Genomic DNA, 22262 nt, shown 5'->3' with positions numbered 1-22262 from the left:
CTTCTGCTTTTGCTTCGGGTTTGTTTTCTCTCTAGGTTGGTGCTCTATCTCTAGGGTGACACCTCTACTTCTGGCTTTTTTTCTTTTGCTGGTTAATTGGAGGGATAAGGGTCTCTTGAATTTGGATTCTTTTGTTCATGGTCTTCATATCTCAGCCTTCAGAGTAAGGTGGGATTATAGGCCAGAGTCACCCGTGCCTGGTCAAGGGCTGGCTTTTGGACTGGTTGTGCCGAGGCTCAGCAGGAAGCTGCCACATGCTGCATTGCCTGTTCCTGAGGGCCAAGATAGCCCCTTCCAGGCTAATACCTTCTCCCCTACTTCAGTGACACTGCAAACTGGGAATTACAGTATTCAGCACAGCAGCCGAGCAGCAGGAGCAAATGAAAGTGGCGGGCGGGGGGAGGCAGTGAAAAGGCGGGGGGGCTGTGTACCCAGGTATGCATTTGGGGCAGGGGGTGATGGGGGAGTTTTACTGCTCCGTCCTCCCCTTGCCCCTTCTCCTTCCTCTCCCACTTCTCTCCCAGGGCTCCCGGTGTCCACCAGGGGTCTCTGCAGTCATCCCTCACCTCTGGAGAGGGCTCTCCGAGTTAAAGAGGCTCTGACCTTAGCCGTGCATGGAAGCGCTCTGAGGCCGGCGACCTCCCTCGGGCTGGCGGGGAGGCGGAGGCAGCCGCGGCTAATTCCCGCAAGTGCAATGAACAAACTTTGTGTGCGCTGCTCCGGCCCGGGGGGCGAGGGCTAAGGAAGCCGAGGAGGTAGGTGTGCGGGGGGCGGGGGGATTGGCAAGTGTCTGGAGAGATGGAGGACCACCTATGCGGAGGGTAGACCCGGGCCCTCTCTTCCCCGGCGCCCACCCGGGACGCGTCCGGTCCCAGCCCCTTCTCCAGCGCTCTCGGGGAACGCTGCACGGCGTGGTCCCCCCCTGGACTGCCTCACTCGGATGACGGGGTGAGGGGACGCAGGGCAGTGGGTGAGGCCGGAGGGTGGGCGCAGCCGGGCGCGACTCCATCCCAGCGGCTGGGTCTTCGAGGCGGCGGCGGGCGCAGGGCTTGGCTGCGGCTCAGTCCGCGCGCCCGCCAGCCCGCCCGCCCGCCGGAGCCAACGCCGCTCCCCGCCCCCCCGGGTCCCTGGAGGCTCCGCGGCTGCCGGAGCGGGAGGTGGAGCCGAGCCCGGCCGCGCAGGAGGGAAAGTTCCGCGGCGGCGACGGCGACGGCGGCGGGAGCGGTGGAACCGGGCCGGGCAGCGCGGAGGGCGCCTGGGGTGAGTCTGTTCCCCTTCCCGGGCCGGCGGGGTGCGGAGCGCCGCGCGGGGGCGTCCCTGCCGTCGTTCCATCCGTGCGCGCGCGCGCGTGGGTGCCCGGCGCGCCCCAGCTACGACCTCGCCCCGCTCCGGGCGGCTCACCCGCGGGGACCACGCCGTGGCACCCGCCTTGCCTTCCCGCGATCGATCGCTGTCCCCACCTGGGCTCCGGGGCCAGGAACCGCCGGGTCTGTGTCGCTTTCAGGTGGACGCAAGGAGGAGGAGGAGTCTGGAGAGCCGGGGTGCTGGGGTGCCAGGGGGCTTCTCCAGCTTTTGTCGTGGCACTTAGCTGTTTTAATTACTTTCTCAGGGAAAAAAAAAGTCGCCTTTACACGTGCCAGCGCCACTACTTTGCTGCCATTATTTTATTTTTGCTGTGAAGGGGAGGCTGGAGGGTGGGCAGCGAGCTGTCCTGCCGGGCACCGGTGCCCAGGTGATCCCGTCCGCGGGCCACCGAGATCCAGCTGTCTGTGCCCCGGGTGGGTCGGTGGAGGTGAAGCCCCCCAACATGGTCTTGGGGTGAGGTGGGAGGGAGGAGGGCGGGGGTGGGGGGAGAGCCGGACACTGCCAAGGCAAAGTTGGGTTTCCTTCCCATTTCCTGCACCTGCACCGCGTCAGTGGCTTTGAACTTAGCCTTGCATGGGGAGCAGAGGAAGAATGGTGGGAGAGGAAAGAGAAGAACAATACAGTGCACGCCAAAAAAGCAGCCAGCCTTTGCAAATACTGATAAATAAACGACAGAGTGGGGTTTTCTTTTTTTTTCTTTTTCTTTTTGGTTTGCAAACTCCACTGTCATTCTGATTGCAACGGTTTGGCGCAGTTTTCAACTTCATTGTCATTAGGTTTGTCTCATGTCGGGAACTAAGATAATTAACAGCTGTTTTCTGTATCTACTTGAACATTTAAATCTGCAGGGATTTTGTTAATGGGATTCACCACATTAGAGTCACCACAGTGAGCGTTAACAAGCTCGGGGTGGCACTTAGGAAGACACACGTTTTTCAAACGTGGGTGTAGAAGCAGAGGGCAGACTTATGCAGGTCACTAAGGGTGCAGAGATAGGGTATCCTTCATTCCAGGAAATGCCAGTGCTAGAAAAACAAGGGATGAGCCATATCCAATAAACGATTCCACAGTATGGATTCCACATCAGACCGTATGAACATACTTTACTTACCTTCATCGTTGTTTTAAATCTCGTGTCTATAAACTGCACAAATGTAAAGTGCACAAATGGCCTACTGAGTGAGATCTAAACTTTGAAATTCCACCATGGCTACCAGGAGTGAAGATATATTTGTGTTTTGCTATGGTAGACACCTGGGCTCCCAGCAATTTCTCCCATCCCTGAACTGCATAGACCTGGAGCCATATCACATACCCTTTCCCAGTGCTGGGGTTCTAAGATGCAAGGTGCCAATTGTACAGTTCGGGAGAATAGAATAATGTTTATTCTGGTGCTTTGCGTAACACTTGCTTTGTAACTCTCTTGCCTTTTACCCTTCTTTGCATTTCTGGAATCCCCAAATCTAGCATGAATCGACATTTAAAAGAATGACGATTGTTTCTTGTATATGGGATCTTACTTACTTTTCATCCATCCACCCAGCCTTTATTGAAGAACCACAGAAGTCTTTTATGGACATATGACAATGAGGAGTTGCTTTGGAGATAGTGATAGCTAGTATTTCTGGGCTTTCCTGTTGGTAAAATTCCATCCTCTGGTCCTCCGATGTTGAAGTGGACTGTTCAATCTTTATAGTGCCCCCATTCCAGTAAAAATGGGATTATATTACCTGGAAAAGAAATCACAGCCTACTGTACTGGGTTTCTTATGTCTCCTGCTTCCCCAGGCCTGGCCGCCCAACTCTGTGCCAGGTGGCTTCATGTAGACTTAATAAATGGGGGTTGATTTGAAAGTCACAATGCAACAAAGTTATTCTTCAGGTCACATCATTTTTTTTTATATTTCTACAAAAGGGCCTTGGGATTGTAGATGATAGCCCGCCTATACATCAGGGCTAACAGGTATTAAAGAGGATAAGCTGAGGTGGACTTTATTACCTATTGATTTTGCCCTCATGATGAAGCATCCAAGGAAGACCTGGAAAGCCAAGGTGTAGCGGCAGGCTCACCGCTAGGGGCCTCCTCTGCATAGTGGATCTCCCTGGGCTGTCATCTGTTACCACCCTGTCCTTCAAGGTAGCAGAGAAATTTAAATTCCTGCTTCTTCGCGACATAGAAAACTGTGCTGCAAAAGGTTATCCTTGAAAAGCATTACCAAGGTCCTAAAAATTAATGAAAGCGGCCCTGGATCGATTCAATATGGCTTTTTAAAAATGACTTTAAAAGTTCAAAGGAGATTTAAGAACAGGTTTTTTTTTCAAGTTGTTAATAGTTAAATATATATGTGTGTGTATATATATGCACATACATACATACATAGTACACGTACGTATTAACAGCTTAAATATCCAATCTGTGATTCTGGTCTAGTATTTTCAGTGGTTTTTCTTGGTTGTTTTTATGTGTATCTCTTTGGTGGAGCTTATTTATTTATTTTTAGTATGTTTAAAATTGCTTTATCTCGCTAGGGGGTCCATAATACTAGCTACTGAAGAGGCTGCGATCTGAGGATTTTGGCTTGAAGCCAGCCTGGTCAGGAAAGTCCATGAGACTCTATCTCTAATCAACCACCACAAAAGCTGGATGTGGAGCTGTGGCTCAAGTGGTGAAGTAGTCCTTCTTTTCTTCCTTCCTTTCTTGGGAAGGAAGTGCTGGGTCTTGAACTCAGGGCCTGGATGCTGTCCCTAAGCTTTTTTGGCCAAGGTTAGCACTCAACCACTTGAGCCACATCTCTTACTTTTTGCTTTTTTGATGCTTACTTGGACATAAGAGTCTCCCAGGGTAGAAGAGAGTCTACCCTGGGAGACTCAGATCTCCGCTTTCTGAGTAGGATTACAGGAGTGAGCCACCAGTGCTGCGTGTACTGGTTTTTCTTTTCTTTTTAAATCAAGGTGTAAGTCAGTTCTTATTAGGAAACAAAGTTAAGAGGAATGATATTTTCATGAAGCCTGTAGGTACTTTAAAAAATCACTCTGATTGGTGTACATGTTTGATTGTTGTTAGGATCCTGTGTATCAAAGGGTTATGCAGAACCTGTTTACATGATGGAATGCTCTTCTAGAACTGAAAGACATTTGCTACCACCCCCAAACCCCAGCAAGGGAAGGGCGAGGAACTTCCCTCCCTCTCCTTCCTCTCCCCAGACAGTAGCTGAGCCGAAGCCAAAACACAGGTCCTGTTCTTTATGCAGAACTTCACGATTTAGTAGTATGTGGTCCAGAGCTTTGTGCCTGATGATGATTGTGGATGCCTAAGGTGGCAGGAAATGAATGGCTTTTTATACCTGAGAGATATTTTTAGGAGCCTACACTTGGGATATGCCACCTGCCTGCAAATGACAGTTGTGTGCTAGAATTTTCAGTGTGATGTTGAGGACCTATCACTTATCCCAGCACAACTTTTGTTGCCCAGATAATTTTTGTTGTTGTTTTTAGACGGTGCAGAACATAACATTTGCTTATCCTGGGGTCACATCTGTTGCTTTGTTTTATTTTCACATACAAGGACAGTTGAATTATTGCAGGAAAAGGGAAGCAGGAAACTGGGAGGAGGTAGTTGTGAATTTTCTATTTATACTGACCTCTAGGGTCAATCTTCCTTTTGTACTCCAAAGGCACATGCTACCAGCTTGTAGTTTCCTGTAAGTAGTTGTTTTCTAGTGCTTTGTATTGTTTAATGTATGTGTGCTGAGCTGGGGCTTGAACTGAAGTCCTGTATGCTCTCCCTGAGCTTTTACACTAGTGCTCTAGCACTTGAGATGCAGCTCTACTGCTGACTTTTTGCTGGTTTATTTGGAGGTAAGAGTTCCATGGACTTTCCTACCTACCTGGGCTGGCTTTGAACTGCTATCCTCAGATCACGGCCTCCCGAGTGCCCTAGGATCACAGGTTGTAAGCAACTGGTTCCCAATTTTTCAGTGATCTTGTAAATTCATTTCTGAAACAGATCCTGCGTACCATCAAAGGTACTAGTTTTGTCTTTCATATTAGCTACTATGAATGTTAATGTATTGGTCGATGCTAGCCCATGAGTTGGCTGTGCAGATCAGCAGTAGGTGCTCACTAACACAGAGGTAACTTGTTAACTTGCTAGTTTCTCTGTGCTGGACCAACTATTGCCTAGCCAGGGTTGGGTTGACTAACTAGAAAACAATCCAGACTTCAACACAGCTCCCTTTCCTGTTCAGATCTATTGTATATGGCATATTCTGCACAGACATTCATGTTTTGTGTGTAGAGGTGATTAGAAGAATTCTTGGCAAGAAGTATATACACACATACATATATATGTATATATATTATATAATATATATCTACTAATGGTTATTAATGTTACTGACTTAGTTGCTTTCAGGTTAGTTAATTCTGGTAGTCATTTTGGATTACTCAGTGACTTTAGTGACCATGATAATATTTGGAAAGGCTCCTCCTCATTAAATGGTGTCTGCAATTCTTCCCATGATGAAAAAAATGGCTATATTTATGGAGCACTTAAATGTGAAGCAAGTGCAGTACTGTGAGACTCAAACTATTTACTTAATTGGCATAGCTACCTTAGAAAGTATGCATGGTTTAGGAGATAAGTCACTTGCTATAGGTCAAAGTAGTTGGAGAAGTTGGGACCTAGTCCATATCTGTCTGGTTTTAGCTCAGAACTTTTGTGCTTTTTTTTAATTTTTTTGGTAGTAGAACTCAGTGCCTGAGCACTTTCCCTTAGCTTTTTTACTCAGGGCAGGGCACTTTACCATGAGCCATAGCTCTACTTCTAAGATACATTTATTTGTTTATTTGTAATTAATTGGTGATAAGAGACTCATGGACTTTACTGCCCTGGGTGGCTTTGAACCACCGCCCTCAGATCTCTGCTTCCTGAATCACTAGGATTACAGGCTTGAATGACAGATGCCCAGCTTTCCCCCGCCCCCTCCCCCCAGCATAGACTTGTTGAATTGGCAGCTGGGAAAATAACTTAAGCAATCTTAAGGTTAACAAAACAGCAAAATATTGGTTTTCATTAGCTATTGTATTTGGACTTATTTCTGGACATAATGTAACAAGATCTCAAATGCATTTTTATCAGTCAATGAGTCTACTTCAGCATGTTTTATTTATGGGGCTTTGTAGATGCTGTTTTTATCCCCCCACCCCACTGTAGCTTAAAAGATGAGCGAGAAACACTTTGCAGGAAAGTGCTAAGCAGAGTATCTGGATAAAATAGAGTGTTAAGGTGTTGCTGTTTGGGCCATCCATCCATGCATCACAGGCATGGACCAACCATTTGCTTGTGGATGTGTTTTGGAGAGACTCTGTGCTGAAATGCACAGAGGGAAGCATCTAAGACCTTGGAGCTGGGTTGTCCTGGGGATTGTATGGTAGCTGTACCACCTACTGGCTTGGGAATTGGAGGTGTGGCTCAAGTGGTAAAGCACTTGTCATGAAGTGAAAAAGCTGAGCAAGAGTGAGAGGTCAAGCATCATTCTTGGCAAGAAAAAAAAATAAGGGAAGATCTGAGGCATCGTACCAGTTCCTTGTAAATATTACCTTCTGTTCTCCTTCATAGGACTGTGACAGATGTGCAGTAGAGTAGTTATGAGCTGGCACTGGCCTAGGGTCCCTGCCACACCCTTAGCCCTTACCTGAGCTGCCCAGAATCAGCTGACCAGGGCAGCTTGGAACCTAAGGGTGCCTATGGTGAAAGTGAGGATTAGGTTTGAAGGGTAAAGGGGAGGTTCTTTGAATGTGAGCCATGACTTCCATTCTCAAGTGGACTGAGCATAGAAAGGACTTTGGACTAGTGAGGCAGGCTGTTCTTGTAGGGCTCTGCTGGGGAGCTCAGAGGGAGGGTGGCAGCCCTTCTGCACCCCAGCTTGCTTCATTTCCTGTCACACACCCCTGACCATAGGCTTTTCTCAAAGGGGGAGTATCCATAGCACGTAGCTGTATTGCCTGCTGATTTCCACTCAAGATTTTGAGGGCATGCTGGTGTCACAGGAGAAATGAACCCTTCCTTAGGTCCATTGGAAGATTTGGTTAAAGACACTCTGGTCTGTTTCACTGTGTGGCCGAGTGCCAGATCCACAGGAGCCTCAGGGTAGGCCCTGCTGGCACAGCCTGTGTAGCAGGCTGTGTTGCTAGCCAAGGGTGGGTTTGACTGAGATGTGCTAGTGGTTTTATGATAATGAACTGCCTTGTTTAGTGTGAAGAGTAGATGCTGTGTGTGGTATGGAGGGAATATAGTAGGTTTCACAGAATCATTACGGTGTAGGAACGTCTGTCTCCTCAGCCAGGGAACAGAAGGACTTGAGTCATTATTTATTATGCATAGGCAGAAGTTGGCCCTTCTGTGAATAAGCAAACAGAACCTGTCCAGGTGTGAGTGAAGCCTGAATTAAGGTTTCTATAAAAAAAAAAAAGCAACAAACACCTCATACCCATCCCCCTCCCCCCCCCCAGAACTTAAAATTGCAAGCAGGATCAAGTTTAGAGCAAGTTTCTGTCATTTTCAAAAGCCCAGTTTGTAGAATTAATAGTGTGTGAAAGAGAAATGAATAATATAGGACAAGGAGAACTTTTATGGGAAGAGGAACAGTCCTTGAAGTGAAATCAATCCGTTTGGGAAGTCTTGGGAAGATGAGAAAAATGCCATTTTGGATTTTGTACCAAAAGTTGAGGCATGCTGGGAAGCAGCGAGTGAGGTGAAGACCCAGCATCACTGGGCTGGCCTGAGAGTTGAAGCCAGTTCACAAAGAACGAGATGGCACTCTTTCTCAACTCGATGATCTTGGGCGCTTTACCTGATTCTTTAGAGCCTCGTTTCTCATTTTAGGAATGGGAACAGTCCTGTTTGCCTTATTGAATGATCTGCTGATTCACTGAGATAATTATGCGAACCCAATAGCACATACTAACTACAAGGAAGAGAAACAAACTCTTTCTCTCTAGGGAGGAGAATTTGGAAGACTCAGGAGAGAATCCCAAGCTTTCCCTGGACTTTGAACCTCCAAGTTCTACTCTTGGATAGTTTCTTCTTTAATGTTTTAAGTTGGATATCTGTAACATGCTTATCTTTGAATCACCATTGTGTGCATGTCACCATGATAAGATGCTTGTATGGAAATAAATTCCAGTAAACCCTTCTGGACACCCTTATGTAGCTTGAAGTTTTAGCTTGAAAATACTGTGACAGTGATGAAGACTTACTGGTAAACAATGGATTCTTAATTTTCCTTGGCTACTTAAATTAGTTGTTCAAAGGAGGGTACCTTTCCTTTACGTCTATGCGCCCCTGATCTCCATATTTTTTTCTTAGATTTCCATAGGCATAAATAACTCCTAATACCAAGGGTACAAAGAAGTAGAATTTATCTGAGTATGTTTCTGGTTATGTAACAGTAAAGCAAGGGAAGATTTGTTTTTCAGAGGAATTTTTCCTTGGATGTGCCTATGTGACCTCTTTACACTAGCTTCTGTCTATATTATGTTTGCTGGCACAGAGATTCCTTTAGTTAGTTAGTTAGTTCATTCGTTTGTTTGTTTATTTATTTATTTATTGGTTTGTTTCCCATGAAACTCATGGCCTATGAATTCCTAGGCTTGGCTAAACTGGTGAACTGAGTTTGTAGATAAGTTGTTCCAGAAGGAGGCTAGGTGAGCAGCTAAGAAGATGTTGGATCTGATTCACTTTGTATCCAAGAGCCAATCCTTAATCCATAAAGAAGGGATTTAATCATTAAAATGCAGAAGCTATTCAAATGCTAAACAATGGAATTTGTGGGCTGTGAATTGATTCATCAATCCAAATAGAAGCCAAAGCCAAAGTCTGAACATAAAATCAGTTACTTAGTTGGATCAAAGAAGCTGGTTCAACGTCTTGGGTTGTCTCAATCAGTTACTTAGTTGGATCAAAGAAGCTGGTTCAACGTCTTGGGTTGTCTCATAGTCTTTCCTTTGGGGATAGCATATAGTTTACTTAAACAATCAAAAATCGAGAGGATTTTCCTATTAATATCATTGGGTATATAGGAGAATTCATGTAGCTTCACTGAAATGAACATGTCATGTTTCCCTATGGTAATATGTGGACCATTATGACTGGGTAATAGAAGTCTTGGAGAAAAATACCTCCATGGACCCTTAATGGTGCCTTCATATCTAGTGGTCCTGTGGAAATGAGGAAGAAGACAGGGGAAGTGACAGGATATTTGATTTCTCTCCCCCTTAATACACAACTTCATGATACCATCATAGGAATCATTTGTTTCCTAAGTACCAGGCCTGCAGTAAAACTCGGTGGCTGAAAGCATGAGAACGACGTGGATCTTTGGTCCACAGGGTAGCCGACTGTGGGTGAAGGCATGTGGGAGGCATCAACCTCTCAAACTCCTTTCCTTGACTCTCTTGGGGTTTTGTTTTGCTTATTCTCAGGACTAGGGACAGGGCAACGTGGAATTATTTGGCATGGGATTGCTGTTTGTAATAGAGATCCGGGAATGAGTGGAACGCTTTAAATGAAGTCAGTCATGTTCTGATAGTTAATTCACATGAGTTAGGAACCTTTAATAGGAACAAATTGTACATTTGAAAGGAAAGGGTTCCTTCCTTCCTGGGGAATTTCTAGACCTTGCTCAATAGTCCTGTGGAGTTAGATGGAATGAGAGAGCCACTGGTTAGCCACTGAAATAATGACATTGCTGAGATCATTGGTCTAATGACAGTATGATGAAGGAATCATGGGTAATTTGAAGTGATCTGGACTATCTCTCTTATCTTCATATCCTTCAGATAAGCGGGAGGCTCAGAGATTTGAAGTGACTTATGTAAGATGACTCAGCCGTTCAGTGGGATAATGATGGCATCTTATTCTTTTTTTGGAGGGATTATTATTGTTTTATTATCTTTAAGTAGTTGTACAGAGGAGTTGTCATTTAACCAAGCACTTTATGAACACTATATATCTTGATCAACGTTACCCTTTCAACATTCTCTTTTTAAATTGTGTTTTATTGTCGGGGTAACGTATAGAGGGTTACAGTGACATTCATCAGGTAGTGGGTACATTATTTCTTGGACATTGATACTGTTCCTCATGTTTTCCTCCCACTTTCCCACTCTTTTTTGTTGTTGTTTTGTTTTGCTAATCCTGGGGTTTGAACCCAGGGCCTGAGCACTAATTTTAGGTTTTCTCAAGGCTAGTGCTAGTGCTCTAGATGGCATCTTATTTCCCCCCTTCCCTTCCCTTCCCTTCCCTTCCCTTCCCTTCCCTTCCCTTCCCTTCCCTTCCCTTCCCTTCCCTTCCCTTCCCTTCCCTTCCCTTCCCTCCCCTCCCCTCCCCTCCCCTCCCCTTCCCTTTCCTTCCCCTCTTGCTTTCTCTTCCAGCCTCTCCTCTTTCTCTTTCTTTTTTCCTCTCTTTCTCTTTCTTGTTTCTTTACTTCCTTTCTTCCTTTTTGATGGTGCTGGGGTTTGAATCCAGGATCTTACACTTTCTCAGTAGGTACCCTCACTGCCTAACCATGCCTCCAGCTTTAGCTTTTTTGGCCATTATTTTGTGATAAGGTCTGCCTTCCCACCCCCTTATATTTTCCTGGTAGGATTATAGGTGTGTACCACTGTATGGAGAGCTTCATTAAGAAGGAGTCTCAAGAACCTATTTTCTGCCTAGGCTGACCTTGAACCATGATTTCAATATTCTCAGCTTCCAAAATAGCCAGGATTCCAGATTCGAGCCAACAGTGTGTGGCTAGTTTTGGAACACAACACTGTTAATATAATAACTGGCTTGCAGGTAGATTTTAGGTGTCTCTATAATCATAACAAATTATGTATTCCTAATCTGGTGGCAGGCTAGATTTAATAGAGTCAGGCTGGCTTCCAGCACACGGAGTGTTCCTGAAGGTAATAAAAAGGAGAACTGATCACCTGGTTATTAGGGAGATGTTGGATATCTGGGTGTTCTGGATGTCTGACGTCAGCACAAGTGGTTAAGAAAAGGCAGCCTAGAGCAGCAGATCTATGTGAACCAAGTTGTTTTTAGTCAGTGTGTGGTAAGGATGTGTGTGTAGTCTGCAGAGCAAGAGGACAGGCCTGAATAATGCATGGGCTTTCTGTGGTTGGAGTGGCAATTTGAAAGGATTTGGATGGCATTCTCAGTTAGAGCTGGTGAGATTTTACATTTAATGATGATACCTTTCCCATAGCCATCTGTCTTTCTCTTTAATAAGCAATATTCTTTACCAGACCTGATTTGTGTACAATGATTGTACCATTATACATATTAAATATTTAAAAAGCATCATTCTTACCCCTCCCTCTGTGAAGCCTAATTAGGTAAAGTGTCCCACACAAGCCTGGCATTATCATTCCAGAATAATAGCCTGGTTATTACCTCTGACACATATCTCAGTTTTTCTGTATCATGTGCTCATCTCCTCGTCTAGGAGGGGATATATCAGATCAATTTTTGATGAAAATTTTAGTACTATGGGCTCTTAAGAGGGACTATGAAATCTTTAAAAAGTATATGAAGTTATTATCCATCCTTTGTATTATTTCAGGAATCAGAATTCCGAAAAGATAAATGCATCAGTTGTTCAATGACATTCATTTTTATTACATTGAGTCACTTAATAAAGAAGAAAAGCACAGACAATAGTGATGCTGGAAAGAAAATACCAGTTGGTAGTAGTTACATTCTATGCATACTGCCGATTCAAATGAATATTTAAGCAAGGCTTTCATGGCTTATACCTTTAACCCTAGCTACTCAGGAAGCTGGAGTTGAGAGGATCATGGTTTGAGGTCAGCCATGGTAAAAAGGACAAGAAACCCTTTCTTCACCAATAACTTGGCAGTATGGTGTGTTCCTGTCATCCCAGCCACCTTGGGAAGCATAATCTGGAAGAACTGTGCACCAGGTTTATGCATGGGCAAAAAGGGTCACCCTATTTCAAAGTAATCAGTGCAAAAGATGGATGGAGCTCAGTGGTAGAGCTCCTTCCTAGCAAGTGCCAAGGCCCATGAGTTCAAACCTCGGTGCCATCAAAAGAGGTGGGGGAAACAAAGGAAAAAGAATATTTTTAGCTACATTAAAAATTAGATAAATGAATGAATACTTGTACTTATCACCAATAAGTACATGGGGTGACCTATGACTTGCTTTTTTAGTTTATACTTTTTTTCTGTACGGTCTGATTCAAGAATTTGTGTCATTGATTTTAACAGCAAGTAAATATCAGCATAGAGCCCCAAATAAGATTGTGAATCACTCCAGTATCTCTGATAAGCTATCCAGTGGCACTTTGAACTAATCACTGTAATTTGTCCTCTTATTTTTTTTCCTGAGGCATGCTGATAGTCTCTCATTTATCATGTAAATTTCTGAAGACATCTGCAGACAGCTGTGAGAGCCTGCACATCCAGGTGCACACATACACACGTGATTGGAGCCTTGCTGGTATGAACTAATAGGAACAGTCTCAGAGGCTTATTCCTTATTAGCTCTGGGATAAAAGGCTATAAGTCAGAAGTTGCGTGTTATGTTTGGCTATCAGATTAATAGGCTTTTTTCCTCTCAGTGATTCCAGCCGTTCCTGGTAAGGTTGTTCAGGCTTTCTTCCCTCACGATTGTGAACAGTATTGCTTCCCACTTCTGAACTCTGGGAATCAGCGTGTGAGTCTCCCTAATATAAGCTGAACTAGTTTTTGTTTGTTGCTTTGTGCTAGTACTGGGACTTGAATTCATGGCCTCACCCTATTCCTTTTTCACTCACGGCTGGTGCTCTACCCCTTGAGCCATATCTACACTTCCAGCATTTTGCTGATTAATTGAAGATAAGAGCCTCTTTGATTGTCTGGCTTCAAATCGTGATTGTTAGATATCAGCCTCCTGAGTAAGTAGGATTACAGGCTGAGCCTCTAGGGCCTGTCTTTCAGTTTCATTTTTTTATTATTATAAAGGTGATGTACAGAGGGGTTACAGTTTCATAAGTCAGATAACAAGTACATTTCTTTATAGACAAGGTCGTCTTTATTTTTTCCGTTGCCCAGTTTTTCTCACCCATATTGAAACACTGTTGTACAGTTCTTCAAGTTGAGTTTGAATGTTGTCAAATCAAAGCAAAAACAGTGTGGCATGCCATATCAGTATTTCTTTCCCAACAGATAAGCTTTGTAAGAAACCATATTAGGTTGTTTTGGCATTTTTTCTTTATTATAAAGGTGACAAATGGGGGGGTTACAGTAAATAAGGTAATGAGTTCATTTGTTTTAAAACACTGTTACTCTCTCCCTCCCTCATTTCTCACTTTTCCTGTCCTTCTCGCCCTCAAATTGTACAGTTCCTTTCCAGCTTAGTATCTATTGACTATCATTGTTGCATTAGTTCGTCCTTTGTCTTGCTGCTTTTGTGATTCACCTTTCCTTGCCATGGATCAGATAGACTTATACACCAGATAAAGGGTACAGAAAACTAAAACAGACAAAAAAAGAAGTAACTCCATACAGGACATAATGGAACCAATAAACTCCAATTCTTGGAGTTTTGGTGTGCTTCATTATATATGGTCCTATGCTCTTAGTGATTAGGCTATGTTTTTGCAACTTCTAAAGAATATTTTTATTTTTGACGGTCTTAGGGATTGATCTCAAGGCCTCATATTTGCTTGACAGGTGTTCTACCACTTGAGACATGTCTCTAGCCCCTTTTTGGCTGTAGTTATTTTGCAGATAAGTTCTTATACTAAGCCCTGGGCTGACCTCAGTCAGTGATCCCACTATCTCTATTTCTCAGGGGTGTGTGTGTGTGTGTGTGTGTGTGTGTGTGTGTGTGGTGGGGGGGGGGATTTTAGGTATGATCCTCTGCACATGGCTGTGATTTCAAAAGTATTTCCAAGAGAATAAGAAAGACTCTAGCATGCCCCAATTGTTTACATAGCCCTGCTATTGCCATGACGGAGTCTGATACAGGACCAGCTCTCTCTTGAGTCTTTTGGCAAGGTTCCCTTTCTGTTCTAAGGTTCCCACACTTCCCTACTTGTGAAGTACCATTGTTTATTTAGCTCCCTAATGCTTGTCTCTCGGTTTTCCTCCAGCTAATTAACCATATTACATATGTTAAAGTAGGCACTTTTGCCGTAGAACCAGCCACCACTCCAGAACTCCCTAGAAATGGCACCGTGGTGCTTTCAGGATGGCTTTCACCCTACTTCCAAAATGTCCTTTCCACTGTTGAGTTCACAGTGTAATTCTCTGAGTCCTTTGTCTCCACATGGTTTTGCTGTAGGGTTTAGGTATTATGTTTATTCTTTTGTTTACTTTTAAATCCATCAGTGATGAGTACATGTATGTATATGTAACATACATAGATATTTTTCTTTAGAGTATAGGGTTTTTGTGAGCATCCAGTATCTTCTCTTTGAAGCCCAGTGTGTGTGTGTGTGTGTGTGTGTGTGTGTGTGTGTGTGTGTGTGTGTGTGTGTGTGTGTGTGTATGTCTATGTGGCTGTTGGAGTGGGAATTTGACTCATACCTCTGGAAAATAGATACTGAAAATAGGTTGTGAGATAGACCAAAAAGTATTTTTTTTCTAGAGGAAATAGCAGAACATGGTGGGAATTGCTCTGCTCTGAGGCAGAGAGGGCGTCAGTGTGGAATTTGTATGGGATTTATGTGAAGGAGCCTGGGCCTTGAGGTCATGCTGCCCTGCTGTCTTGCATTCAGGAGGATGATGGGTGGGAGACAGGCAAGCAGAGGGCCCTGCTGACACACCACTGTGTGTGTGTGTGTGTGTGTGTGTGTGTGTGTGTGTGTGTGTGTGCGTACAACATACATATGTGGTGATGAAGAGCCAGCCAGGCACTGTCCACTGTGCAGGAGTCTGGGCCTCCGGTGAGCAGGAGTGTGACCCTCAGAGTGTGTGATGGAATGGGATTTGATGATGTTATTCACATCACAGGGCTTGGCTCAGAGGGGCCCAGGGGGGAAGCCACCAGGAACCCATGACAGGACCTATGCGAAGGAGAGAACCTTGGTTCTAAGCATCTGCTAGTCCAGCAAATGGTAAGACAGTGCAGCATCAAGGATTAAGCCTGCCTGCCTCATATGCTAGGAGAATGGCAACTCCAGATAGCTTACTTCTTATGTAGCGTAACTAAGTAAGCAGGCAGTTCAGGAATGGGGGGCTTCCACAGTTCCTAGAGAAACCCCTACTTAACTGTCCCTGTATCCTAGGGCAGCAGTCCCCACAGGGAGCTGCAGAAGCTCTGGCTGTCCCATCACATTCTAGGGATAAAGGGGGGTGGACAGGACATTCCACCTGGCATTTTTACTTTGATCTCCATAGTCAGAATGCTCAGTCACATGACCACACTTAGTTCTAAGAGAGATTAAGAACTAGATGTTGTTTGTTGGATAAGAATGATCCCAGCTAGCCAGGTGCTGGTGGCTCATGCCTATAATCCTAGCTACTCAGGAGGCTGAGATCTGAGAATCACCATCCAAAGCTAGCCTGGGCACTACAAGTCTGTGAGACTCTTATCTCCAATGAACCACCAGAAAACCAGAAGTGGTGCTGTGCCTCAAGTGGTAGAGCACTAGCCTTGAGCTGAAGAGCTCAAGGATTCCCAGAGTTCAAGCCCCATGACCAATGACAGCAACAACAAAAAAGAATGACCCCAGCTAAAAATTAGAGGGTTTTTTTTTAAGGAGATAAGGGGTATTAGGGCAGGGAAGCTAGCACCCTGAGCTATTCTGACTTGTTATTACTGTGGTCAAGTGATCTTTCCTCCTCTGTTTGAACAAAGACTGCCAGCAGTTGCTCTAGTGGGGTTGGGAGTGGGGCGAAGAGACATAAGATCCACTCGCCTGTACTGGCTTAGCTGGCCTGCGAGGGCAGCAAGAAATCTTACTCTTTTCTTTGACGCTGAATCTAATTCATGGCACCTTCCATTGTCTAAATCATAATTGTCTTTGGTGACAAAGTAACTCAGGATTGACTGTCACCTACCTGTGGCCAGAGAATTAGAGTATACTACTAGACTTTTCCCTGCTTAACCGAGGGGAAATCTATCTGAATATTACAGGTAAGGTCTTTGCTATACATAACTACCATGCCATCTTACTGACACTTAACAGTCATAAAGGGCCGGGAGTTTGGCCTAGTGGTTAAAGTGCTTGCCTAGCATGCATGAAGACCCGGGTTCGATTCCTCGGTACCACATACATAGAAAAAAGCCGGAAGTGGTGCTGAGGCTCAAGTGGTAGAGCTCTGGCCTTGAGAAAGTCCAAGGACAGTGCTCAGGCCCTGAGCTCAAACCCAGGACTGGCCAAAAAAACAAAACAAAACAAAAACAGTCATAAATTGCCTGGTCATACCCATCCTATGTGCATGTTTTATACGATTTTCTCAAGAATGATCTCTTTGTGGAATCACAATTCGCAGGCCATCCGCACGCAATCTTTGGTTGGTTGGCTTCTCATGTATCTTAGTTTGTTAGAGATCCACTGCTCACTTTCTGTCTTCTATTGTTTTCTATAACCTTATATCTAGAGGCTTAACTCAATCATTTCTTTCGGATGAAAATTATTTCCAGTTCACAATATCCTTTGGTTCCTTCTTCCTAAGAAACCCACATGGGATATTAGAAAAATCGGATCTCCATCTGTTTACGATAGCTGTCTGTCACTCGCACAGCTACAGAAATCTCCCTTTCTTTCCTGTCATCTCAACTGTGAATTCAAAGACTTCAACAAATGCAAAACGTATACGTGCACTCTTATGTATATGTATATATAGATGTATATATATTTTGTGTGCTTTTTGTCAGTCCTGGAGCTTGAACTCAGGGCCTAGGTGCAGTTCCTAAGCCTCTTTTTGCTCAAGGTTAGTGCTCTACCACTTGAGCCACAGCACCACTTCTGGATTTTTGAGTGGTTAATTGGAGATAAGAGCCTCATGAACTTTTCTGCTTGGGCTGGCTTTGAACCACGATCTTCAGATCTCAGCCTCCTGAGTAGCTAGGATTACAGGGGTGAACCACCAGCACCCAGCTGTGTTTACTTTTTTGTAAGTGTAGCAATTAGTGTCTTGCATGGATTTTCTTCCACTCTCCAGTCTGCTATATAACTGGCAAGACAAGTCTGTGATTTCTTCTTCACCCAAATTGCTGTACCCTCCCAGACATTTGGCCAAAAATAAACACTCAGAGAGGAAGGGAGGTTGCTTCCCAATTCTTCTCTCCCTGTTAAAAGAAAAACTTTAGACAGATTAAATTTAACTGAGTTTATTTGATCTGAGAATTCTTCAGGAGTTGGGTAGCATCCCCAGCCAATGGCCATCCAGAGAGCGAGCTCCACCCAGCATCCTTGGCGGCAGTGTGCAGGGACAGAGAGAACAGAGGTGACATTGCATTCAGGAACAGCTTGCCTGGCTCTAGCTCAGCTTTGCCTTATTTGGGCATAGTCAGCCAGGTTAGCAGATCATAATTGCATCTCTGCTGTGATGAGTTTTCTGGGAGTCAGCTATTTGTTACAGGAATCAACATCTAAGTTGGAAGGTGGTGTGTTGGCATAGTGAGTGAAACATTGCGATTCAAAGTCCACAGAGCCCACATTTTATTTAACACTTCATACCAGGTAATTTTAGGAGGTGAGGAAGAGGCTGCGACTTCGAAATTTTAGCCAGGACCCCCTAAGTGAGAAATCCTGGGGAGTGGCTGTTACAGAAGGTAGTCAGATGGCTACTGCTTCTGGTGCCCTCTGCATCTGCGCATGCATGCCAGGGTGAGATTTAGCTAGTACTTACCTATGTATGTTCTGAATGGCAACAGAGGTTCCCTTCTGGTTACTTACAGATGCAGGAAAAGAAGTCATTAGAGACCACAACGGAAGCTTAGTCCCTGCTCACAGGAGCCAAAGCGCAATGCAGAATTCCCCCTGCATCTGCTTTCCCTTCTTCTGAAAGATTTGTGTGCCTGTAGAGGCATAGGATAGCGTGTGTCATTTAGCCTAGGCACTCTTGGCTCCTGGGAAGCAGGAGTCACTGGGTGTTCAGTACACAGAGCATGACATTCATTTCCTTTGTCACCCCCCAATTAAAATTGTGTCATAGGAATTGTGGCACTGGCATTCAGCTTCATGGGTCACACAAGTGCTATCTGCTCGCTCAGGGACACTGAGACAGTGTTGTTTGATTCTGTAGTTATCCTGGACAAGGAATTGATTTATTCTTGCTAATGGAAAGTCTAGGGTCTTGGAGTGAGAAATAATGGAATCTCTTTTGCGCTTAAGTCAACTTTCGCATTGACAGTCAGTAGCGTGGAGGCCCTGCATGTGATTTTGCGATGGTAACCTGCCACGAGGCATAGTTCTGAACAGACAAGGGAGCTTTCTAATCATGTACTTCGAATATTTGGACAGCATCTTACTTTTCTTTAACTCACAGTCACTGCTAAACAAAAAGGGAAACAAAAGGGAGAAGATTCTGATTTCTGATAGGTTGATATCGACTACTTTACATCTGCCCCCAAAGGGTATTCTGTCCAATTAATCAACCTCTTTCAACACCTCACTTCTCACTAATGGTCTAGCATAAAGAGATGATTAAGTAACTTAATCATTTGAAAGTGCAAGTTTTCTATGTTTTAGATATTGCCCTCAGTTCTGGGGCTTGAACTCTAGGCCTGGACACTGTCCCTGAGCTCCTTTTACTCAAAGGTAGCACTCTGATACTTGAGCCACACAACCACTCCCAGAATTTCCTGTGATTAATTGACAATAAGAGACTCATGAACTTTCCTGCTTGGTCTGGCTTCCAACTGTGATCCTCAGACCTCACCCTCCTGAATAACTAGAGTTATAGGCGTGAATTACCAATGTCTGGCTTGTATCTATCCTTTTTAATTTTCAAAATGAATTTGAGACATCTACATGTGGTGGTGGTACTAGAGAGAATGCAGAGCCTGACAATCTACCACTTGAACCATGCTTCCAGCTCAGCTTTTTGCTGTTTTATTTGTTGTTTGTTTGTAGTGAGGTCCTAAAGATTTTTCTACCTGGGTTGGCTTTGAATTGTGATCCTCTAATTCTCAGTCTTCATAGAGTTATTAGAATCCAGGTGTGAATCACTGATGTCTGGTTTATATTTTGTTTTGTTTTTAAAAAGGACAAATCCACAACAATAGCAATCCATAACATTAATATTATAAAACAATCAATCAGGAAATTACTTATATTCTGAAAAGAATACAAACTTCTTCATAGGATCCAGCTATGCATGGTAGTACAGAGATCAACCTCTCCTGAGAAGTGAGGGATTTGGAAATGACGCCATTTACAAAGGCTCTCACTCCCACCCCTTGTCACAGTTTTGCAATTCTCCATTAGTCAATCCTTCTGTCTCCTGAGTCTCCGTGCTCTTCCACTTGTTTATTTTATTTTATGTATGTGTATGCATGTATGTAGTGATAGTATTAGGGCTTAAGCTCTGGGCCTTGAGCTTTTACTTGTTATGTGCTTAAGGCTGGTGCTTTACCACTTAAGCTATACCTTTATTTCCAGTGTTTTGGTGGTTCATTCGAGATAAGCCTCTCATAGACTTCCCTGTCTAGGCTAACTTCCAACAATGATGCCTAGATCTCAGGCTACTGAGTGGTTAGGATTGCAAGTGTGAGCTACCAATGCCTGGAAGACTTGTTCATTTTTTAATGCACATTCACTGAACCACTACTTGGTGCCAAGCACTTTGTAAAGGCCTCATAAAAATACAGCTGCTTTGTATGCTAATTTCATTATTGGAGAAAGCTTAATATCAAGTGAAAGGTTAATTACTGGTGAGTCAGAATTTGTTACTGTGTTCTGCTTTTCAAGAGATGATCCTTGAGAACTATCACTGATTCTGGTACCTTTTTTATGGCAATTGCTAAATGAAGTTTACACAGTGGACACTTATTGATTACACTGATGTATTTTGTTGTAGAAGTGCTGTTTAAAAAAGCCTCTGAATCTCCTGTAGCTATCAGGAAGTGGAGCTTTGGAGCTTTGGAACACAGATTTTTCTTGTCAGTTAACAAATATCAATCAGAGATGGCAGGAGGAAGACAGCTAACTATTATGCTCATTTATTTGAAATATCCTTTTTTTTTCCCCCAGCAGAGTCATTTCTAGAAAGAGGAGAGATAGGATTCAAGATAGGTTGACTCACGTTGCAACACCAGCTCATATAACCTAGTTCCCTTAACTCAGAAGAATTAGAACCCATTGTTAGGAAACATTTGGTAAATGGCACATTTTACAAATGGTCTTAATTTCTGTGGGCATAAATGGAGATCAAAATTCTAGTGTCATACATAATTGAAATGCCAAAAGAGCCTTGCAGCACAGCTTGACAACTTGGTTATTACTTGATTCAACATTCTAATTTATTTCCTAAATTATTACCCATGGCACTCTTATGAAAAAAGTCCTTAATATAAACTTCTGGGGAATGTGGACAATTCAATATCTGCCGTGATTTACTCAATGTCCAGGATTTAAGTGCAAGCCTCAGTTTCAGCATACACACACACACACACACACACACACACACACACACAAACACACACACACACACGTACACACTAACATTTAAACATCAAAAGACATATCCATCTCGAGGGCTCTAGATTTCTTTCTTTTGGGGAGAATTGTCTCCATTTCTGCCCGTTTTCTAATCTCATAGGACTCCAGCTAGATTAGTTCTCCATCTCCCAATTCATAAGGAGTCCCGAGGCTTCTCCCTTGGTGGTGTCAGCAACGCAGGGTTAGTCAAAGGTCTGATCTCCCTCAGCCTGCTTGGTAATGGTGGTGGCTTGAGGCAGGTTGGGGTGGGGATTGTTCTGGCCAGTGGCAGTTACCACCCGATTTGTAAGATGGTTAGCATGAGGAAACAGAGGGAACAGTGTTACTGACAAACAAGTCCCAGCAACTTATTAAAGAACGCCTGGCTCTAAGAATGCAGTCAATGGGCCACCAGGTTCTATTTGTTCTTACTTAGGAATCCAGACTACTGGAATCACTGAATGGTCCTGGGAGCATTGTTTTCCAGGTAGATGGCTCTGCAGTGGAGGACAGAAATAAGAGTGACACAGGACCTAGTTATTCCTTTCTGTGGGTTCACAGGAGACATATTACTTTCCTGGTCATCTTTTAGTACAACTTTATTTTTTTAGTTCATTAAGACTAACAACCTGCTCATAAATGATAATTGCAACCTCAGCACGTACATGGTCCAAGTTTAACATAGCAGAACATCTGTAGTTACCTAGCATAAGCATGAGATCTTGATTGGAAGTCCCCAATGTGCAAATTCCATTAGTGGTCTTCCTTTGGCAGCTCACAGCTGTCCTGGGAATCACATGTCCTGTCATATATCCTGGTAACTCTTCCGTTTGAGCCTTCACCATCCTTGACTGGTTCAGGGAGTTCACATTTAGGCCTGGTGGCAGAGCCTGAGGATTTTTAGTGTGATTTTTGGCTTTGTATTTCTCAAGGATTGCACCTTCTGATCTTCTGCAGTATCTGTAGATGACAGTACTGTCTGGCTTGAAGATCTTTCAACCTTCTTTGGACGCTCATAGAAGTATCTGGGAACTCTGGAAGACTTAGCTGGGGAATTCCTTCTTTGAAGCCCCCTTAGCAGGGCACACAGGAGACAGCCCAGGTTCCACTTCCAGGTGTTCTCATTTCTCCCTCTGAGAGGTAGAAGAATTGGAAAATGAAAACTGCTACTTCCTCATTAAGACCTGAAGAAGTTCCCAGGGCTGGAGCCTGGAAAGTTCTGCATGGCACACTACTCAGCTCTTCCTTCTGA

At 44.1% G+C, this 22262-nt stretch overlaps 1 protein-coding gene across 3 annotated transcripts in view; it reads left to right on the top strand.

Annotated features, from left to right (window-relative positions):
* The first annotated feature begins 636 nt into the window (after positions 1 to 636).
* The window catches only part of Csgalnact1 (chondroitin sulfate N-acetylgalactosaminyltransferase 1), a 200952-nt gene continuing 179326 nt past the window's right edge, over positions 637 to 22262 (top strand). For 2 of the 3 annotated variants that reach the window (XM_090354256.1, XM_090354254.1), the window contains exon 1: positions 1142 to 1260. The gene's annotated coding sequence lies outside the window, so the exon portion shown is untranslated. Of the gene's footprint in view, positions 756 to 1141; positions 1261 to 22262 lie in introns of those variants that run through there. The other variant, XM_090354253.1, reaches the window with a different exon arrangement.

The sequence above is a fragment of the Megascapheus bottae genome, chromosome 20, assembly GCF_031878675.1.
Source record: "Megascapheus bottae isolate mThoBot1 chromosome 20, mThoBot2.hap1, whole genome shotgun sequence".
In the NCBI taxonomy this organism is placed as follows: domain Eukaryota; kingdom Metazoa; phylum Chordata; class Mammalia; order Rodentia; family Geomyidae; genus Megascapheus; species Megascapheus bottae.
Note: the sequence above shows the minus strand (reverse complement) of the source record. Positions and strands in the feature narration are given on the sequence as shown.